This window comes from Pseudoliparis swirei, chromosome 4, assembly GCF_029220125.1.
Source record: "Pseudoliparis swirei isolate HS2019 ecotype Mariana Trench chromosome 4, NWPU_hadal_v1, whole genome shotgun sequence".
Classification (NCBI taxonomy): Eukaryota; Metazoa; Chordata; class Actinopteri; order Perciformes; family Liparidae; genus Pseudoliparis; species Pseudoliparis swirei.
Window position 1 is genome coordinate 31,805,347 of NC_079391.1, and position 7,200 is coordinate 31,812,546.

Sequence of the window (7,200 nt, forward strand, 5' to 3'; positions counted from 1 at the left end):
TGATTAGATTTTATGAACCGTATATATAACCTAGCTCTGTATTATTTATATATAGATAATATAAACAATATTTCTAATCATCATCCACTGCTGACTTTCAACAAGTGTCCAGTCCGTCTCTCTCGCTCTAGAACACTTTTGAATGTCAGAAAAAACAAACGATCAAAACATAAACGGACCGTTTTCCTTCATGTCTGTATGTCAGTGGGCTTTTCTTTTTACCGGGCACCGCCGTGTCCCCGCCCGGTGTTATAATAACATCGATATCATTTTCTTTCATGACGAAACTGTCCTAAACCTGTACGCGGTGCGCCCAGCAGGTGGCGCTGCTCACCTTTGAATCCGCCATTAAATTACAGAAGAAGAAGAAGGTGTTCTCCTTTGTTTCCGGTCATGTGACCTTACGAGCAGACCCCGTGACCCGCTAGCAGGAAGCAGCGACCCCGGAGACAAACCACCATCAGCAACAACAACAGCGGGTCGCCATTACTTCACATTTAGACACGAACACCTGTAAAACACACCTTTCTCCACGCAGCCGACGCGAGGCAGCTCTTTGTCCCTCACGATGACGGCGGCAGTGTTCTTCGGCTGCACCTTCATCGCCTTCGGACCGGCCATCGCGCTCTTCCTCTTCACGATCGCCCGGGAGCCGCTCAGGGTCATCTTCCTCATCGCCGGGTGAGCCTCAGCTCACTCTCCCGTGTGCACACGACACTAAACACCAGGTGCGATCACGACGAATTCCCTTTTGTTTAGATCCTCACGGCTCAGGCGAAGATGCTCTCCAGGCGGCGTGTTAACTGGCGATGTAAACATGGAATGCATGACGTATTGTTTTTTAATTCAGTACAGGTTCAAAGCCTCTCATATAAGTCATATTCATCACATACAAATGTGTCTTTGATCATGCCTCCTTTCGTAAAGTCAACAATTAGTGGGCGGAGATCCGCAGTTTGTTGTGGCTTTAATCTGTCGCTGCGCCGTGACGTATTAATGACGTCAGATCAAAGCAACATTTTCTGTATATAGACCCTGCGTGACGAGGCTCGTGACTCTGCTACTCTGCTCCAGCCAGCAGCTACACACGGATTGTATCGATTATCTCTCTGCACAAGTACTGTAAACACTTTCGTTGATATTTATATTAAACAGAAATGGGTCTCTCATATTCTATGTATAGCATAACGGACTCCGTGTCTGAGTGCAGCTTTGAGAGCGGCGATGAACCGATCCACAAAGACTTTGGGTCTCAGATCAGTCTGCCCTCTGTTTTTGAAAAACCCAGAGAGGTTCTCAGACACCACGGGAGTGTGCCATGGGATATCGCCTATGATTGTGCCGACCCACCTCAGATCGTTGAGGAAGCACCAGTGTGTGAACCGGCGTGTGTACCGGAGTTTGAACCGGAGTGTGAACCGGAGTGTGTACCGGAGTGTGTACCGGAGTGTGAACCGGCGTGTGAACCGGAGTGTGAACCGGAGTGTGAACCGGAGTGTGAACCGGAGTGTGAACCGGCGTGTGAACCGGAGTGTGAACCGGATGGTCAACCAGAGGTTGAACCAGTGTGTGCTTCGGATGAGTTTAGCTTTTCAATACTGGTGGCAATGCTGGTGGAGAAACTTGAGAAAGAGTCAACAATTGAAATGAGCATGGCTGACGTGATGGTCATAGAGAGGAACCTGACGAAGAAGCTGTGGGAAGAGATGCAAGATTGCAACATTGCATACAGACCCGTCCACTGCCAACGGATTGCCAGGGCCGTGCATGAGGACCTGGTCAAGATGTTTAACGCAGAGCTGTTGCTGATGTCGCTGACCCCACAGAATGAGTGTGTTTCCAAGGTTGTGACAAATACCCTGAAGAAACACCTGTTGAAGCCAAAAGTAGGACGCTTCAAAAGGTTTCTGAGAGCCGTGGTCAAGCCGTTCTCAGGGCGCCAGGACCAGCATTGACATGGAAAAGGAGCTTTAGAGTCCTCTGGGACTTGAGGTCTCAAAGGACCACACAGGTATGTGGCCTCGCAGTAACAACAAGGTCGGGCACCTCTTGGCTGTGAGGGGCATGTTCACTGTGTCGGTGTTGTGAGGGTGTGGAGATGAGGCCAGGTGCCGAAAGCCAGAGCAGGGCGGGCGGGACACGGTGCCCGGGGCGGGGGCGGACAACGCCGGGCAGGAACCGGGGCGGGGGCGGACAACGCCGGGCAGGAACCGGGGCGGGGGGGGGACAACGCCGGGCAGGGACCGGGGCGGACAACGCCGGGCAGGAACCGGGGCGGGGGGGGACAACGCCGGGCAGGAACCGGGGGGGGGACAACGCCGGGCAGGAACCGGGGCGGGGGGACAACAACGCCGGGCAGGAACCGGGCGGGGGACAACGCTGGCAGGAACCGGGCGGGGACAACGCTGGCAGGAACTGGGCGGGGGACAACGCCGGGCAGGAACCGGGGCGGGGGGGGACAACGCCGGGCAGGAACCGGGGCGGGGGGGGACACCGGAGGAGGTGAGCCACCAACACACAAAGTAGATCTTCGACCACCTGAAAAAAAAGAAGATAAAACACGCTCATCATCATCATCACCGGTGTCCCCGCCCGGTGTGGGACTAGAGGTCTCACCGGGTGGCGCCCGGGGAGGGCGGGGACACCGGGTGGTGCCCGGTAAAAAGCAAAATTTCTCTCGTGTGGTTTATGTTCCTCCCTGAAAAGATAGAGAGAAAAGAGAATGAGAAAGATAGCACCAAGAAGGAAAAATAGAAAGAAAGGACAAAAACAAAAAAAGAACAAAGGAAAGGAGAAGAAAAAGAAAGGAAAGATAGAAAAAGCCGAAAGGTAATGTCTGTGTTTTCCTTTACAGGAGGACCAAGAAAAGATGGATCTAGAAATTGTAAATCTGCAATAGGTAAATATATACACACATAAGTCAATGCATGTGTATATAAATGGTGAACTGGCAATTAATAGAATACATCAACCTTATTTCTGACTAAATGAATGTGTTTTTGCAGATGCCAAACATCCGTCAGATTAAGGAGAGGAAGACGAGGAAGTGGGCCCAGGAGGCCCAACTCAGGCCCTCCAGGAGGTGAAGGCAGGCAGGCTCAATCAACGGCAGGCAGCCTGAGACACCGAGTCAGTGGGAGGGTCCTCTGGCTGTCTCTGGTCAGTGGGAGGGTCCTCTGGCTGTCTCTGGTCAGTGGGAGGGTCCTCTGGCTGTCTCTGGTCAGTGGGAGGGTCCTCTAGCTGTCTCTGGTCAGTGGGAGGGTCCTCTGACTGTCTCTGGTCAGTGGGAGGGTCCTCTGGCTGTCTCTGGTCAGTGGGAGGGTCCTCTAGCTGTCTCTGGTGGGTGGGAGGGTCCTCTGACTGTCTCTGGTCAGTGGGAGGGTCCTCTGGCTGTCTCTGGTCAGTGGGAGGGTCCTCTGGCTGTCTCTGGTCAGTGGGAGAGTCCTCTGGCTGTCTCTGGTCAGTGGGAGGGTCCTCTAGCTGTCTCTGGTGGGTGGGAGGGTCCTCTGGCTGTCTCTGGTCAGTGGGAGGGTCCTCTGGCTGTCTCTGGTCAGTGGGAGGGTCCTCTGGCTGTCTCTGGTCAGTGGGAGGGTCCTCTGGCTGTCTCTGGTCAGTGGGAGGGTCCTCTGGCTGTCTCTGGTGAAATCTGATTATTATTTTAGAGCCTTCGACATCGGCAGCGGGACGTGGCCCTTCATCTCCCCCTCACCGTAAATGCTTTATGTAACCTGGCACAAAAAAAACCCAGTCTATATATTAACATGATGGTGACATTAGTAATTATGAAGACTAAACAAAACATGGTTATGCTTTTTCTGTTATTCTTACAGCCACCGACCCAATCATCATCCAGCTCCTCGTCTGCTGGACCCACGACGTCCACCGCTAGTGGACTTCATGGAGTCATCAGCAGCGACAGCACGGCGCACTCTGGTCTCCATCCTCCAGAGACCAGAACGGCGTCTCCAGAGCCCCCAGGAAATGTGATTTAAAGTCGTGTCGTCATAGAGTTGTGTGTTTTGTTGTTCTAATGTATTGGTTCATTGTTGTCGTTGCCTTTTAAAGTAACATAATGTAACAATTGTACCTTAAAATAACAGCTTGAAAGAAATTGTGCCGCTACAATGACTTTTAATATGGCGATTTGCGTCTCCGCCATCGGGGGTCTGTGGGGAAATAACTCCGCTATGTAGGATTCTGGAGCCGCCCGCTCCGGGGCGGATGTACTTCGACCTGCTTTCTGGCAGTGATTACGCAATGTCATAAAGTGCCACTCCACGCTCGCAGCTCCAGTATAAGGGAAGCTTTTTTATGTAGCTTTTTGGTGTTGTCAACAATATTGTATTCGATCACACGTACTCCACATTCAAACATTTAGAAAACAACGTATATAGGGTGAAAACGCGATCGTAAATGCTTCGTTGACCATTTGCTCGACCTTCACCCCGAACAGTAATGGTCCAATCGCTGCTTAACGGACCCGACACGGGCACGTCGAGGAAAGCTCGGATTTCTCCACATATTGAAGACGTGTGTGCGCGGCTAGTTAAGTTCACTTTGACGTTTAAAGAGTTCGGATTCGGAGAGTTTCGACGGTTCTTTTATATCCTTTCCAAAAACCAACAACATTAAAGAGAGAGAGAGAGTGAACGGAAAACGATCGGACGCTGTGTTTATGCGCTCTTGAGCTCGTGAGTGTGTCCGGCAAACCGGTCGAGAACACATCGTGAACACGGCATTAGTTTGTGGGTTTACGCGCTATTGAAAAAGAAAAGGCCCCATTCACCACGTTGTATTTTCCCACCGGTATTTTAGTTCACGCTGCAGCAACTCAAGCCAAGAGACATGATGCTACCAAACACATCCTTTTGCTCTCAATGTAAAAGAGCTCTTTCTCTAGTAGCATTAAAACACAAGCAGTCAAACCAGAAAGAGATGACACTTATTTCACATTTTCCTTTATTATACTAACTAGCTCTACGCTGCAAAATGAGAAAACAATCTGTTAATGCTTGAGGATTTTTGCCTGGGGCTTGTATTTTAATCTTTGAGCATGATTGCATGTGTATCAAGTGCATATTAAAAAGCTATTGCAAAACTGTAATTTGATAGTCGGATGAAAAGCAGGAAGCGCCGTTTTCAGCCAATTTACGGAGCAAAATGTTAGCTTAACTCGCTAGATAGATAAAACTCACCAAGCAATAATCATAATTTCAGCCGGCAAAACATAGACGTGCAAAGTCTCCTTTGTCGGCCGTTACAAGTCATCTGGAAGATTTTAAAAGTCAGCAAGGGGCGGCGTTTTTAGCCAACTCGTGAGGCAAAAAATTTTCGCTTCATTTAGCTGTCTAGATAGCCATACAATCCTAGAGCAATAAATATCATTTCAACCAGTAAAATCTACGATTGCAAAGTAAAAAACGTACTTATTCATGAATATTTGTGATAGTAAGTCTGCCAGTTCATCGTCGTAAACTCCATAATGGGTCAGAAGGACAGAAGGAGCTCGACAGGTTTGAAAACAGACATCTGGGCCGAGCGTAGCTTTTACTGCCTTCTATATATTGCAAAGGCACAGCCCAAGGGGACCTGGAATGGTGATCGGCCATCAGAAACAATGGCACACCGACTCCATCCTCCTTAAAGCGAGAATCAAAAGAAAGACCGTCTCCGCCGAGGACAGCGTGGGCGCCGAGGGCGCCGCTCACCAGGCGGACGGCGTTCGAGGACGGGCTCATTCCTGCGGCTTGGCGCCCGAGCCAGGAACAAGTCGGGATGCTCGCGGAGCACCCGGCCGCCATTCATGTAGCAGCACGATCCAAAGATGACCGCACCGGCCTCAGCGGCTCTGCCAACTTCCACACAAATTGCTGACAGCATGTGGAAAGCATGCCGCGCAGAAAGAGCTCGAATAAGTGGCCGTGTGGCGGAGTGTCAAGAGGCACTCGACAAGCCCCACTGTGCCGGGTGGAGTGGCAGTGTGTGTGTGTGCCGTGAAGGGTTTTGCACACACACACACACACAGCATAAACAGCTCTGATCAAAGTATTTTATTAGTAGCTCGACAGTTTTATTCCTCTTCCATTTGGTGCATAACCATTTGTCTTAAAGATTCTGATCCGGGGATCAACTTTTAATGCCGTCACCTCGAACTGCAAAGAGGCGATCAGTCAGAGCAGCAACTAATCAGTGGAGAAAACAAATGTTAGCAGCTCTCAAGCATTCCTCTCTTTGGTTCCTCCGACTCACACCTTTAAATGAGATTTTTTCTCGGGGTGTAATTCAGCGAGTCACCTCACTCCCCAGCTCTCAGGTAAAGAAGTTAAGTGTCGCACTTGTGGTGACACGTAATGTTAACATAATTCACCTTTAGGAATGGTGTTGCCACACGGACAGTTAAGTTGTGACACAGGGGTTGATGCATGTCATTCCTGCAAACTCGCTATGCTAAGCAGTTGTGTGGATAAGGTTCTCTTCCTTGATGGATATTAAAGCTTGGAATTCGATCCTGAATACTTCGCCTCCGACTCCGTATCTCCGGCACTACAGTGGTGACCCTGACATTTCTAGGAAAGTTTCCAGAAACTTAGTGAACATGGCAGAGCGTGATGTTTATGTAAAGTTGCCGGAGTTTTGGGAGCATGCTGCGGAGGCATGGTTTGCCCACGTGGAGGCACACTTCGCCTGCCGTCAGGTCCGTGACGGGGACGCAAAATACTACCTGGTGGTAACGGCGCTGGGAAGTTCCACATCGTCCAGGTTGGTGGGATTCATCGCTGCTCCCCCGCTACAGGGCAAATACGAGGCGATTAAAGAGCTCCTCCTTAAGACATTTAGCTTATCTGCTAAGGAGAGAGCCCGCCAGATTCTTGACATTCAGAGCCTGGGGGACAGCAGACCGTCTCATCTCATGGAGAAAATGCTGAATCTGCTAGGGGGGGAAGATCCCCAGATATTGTTCATGGAGGTTTTCCTGCGCCGCTTGCCACCCCGGGTCCAGACGGCGCTGGCCAACACGGCCATCACAGACCCCCGCGCCTTGGCTGAGGAGGCGGACCGCTTTTTCCTGGCGGCACGAGAGCCAGAGGCGGAGGCGTTAGCTGTGACGCTCGGCGGCCCGTTTACAGGCAGGACGGCGTGGCGGAGGCCGGAGGCGCCTATGTCTAAGCGTGGAGACACCGGACAGTGCTTTTACCACGC

General features: G+C 50.9%; 1 long non-coding RNA gene across 2 annotated transcripts; it reads left to right on the plus strand.

Moving 5' to 3' along the window:
• Positions 1-591: 591 nt before the first annotated feature.
• LOC130192494 (uncharacterized) lies at positions 592-5,104 on the plus strand. Of its 2 annotated transcripts, none has more exons than XR_008831396.1 (4): positions 592-681; positions 2,855-2,899; positions 3,006-3,710; positions 3,831-5,104. It is a non-coding gene; the product is annotated as an uncharacterized LOC130192494 (long non-coding RNA). The 2 variants fall into 2 exon arrangements; XR_008831397.1 differs by having other exon boundaries at positions 3,006-3,082.
• Positions 5,105-7,200: the final 2,096 nt, after the last annotated feature.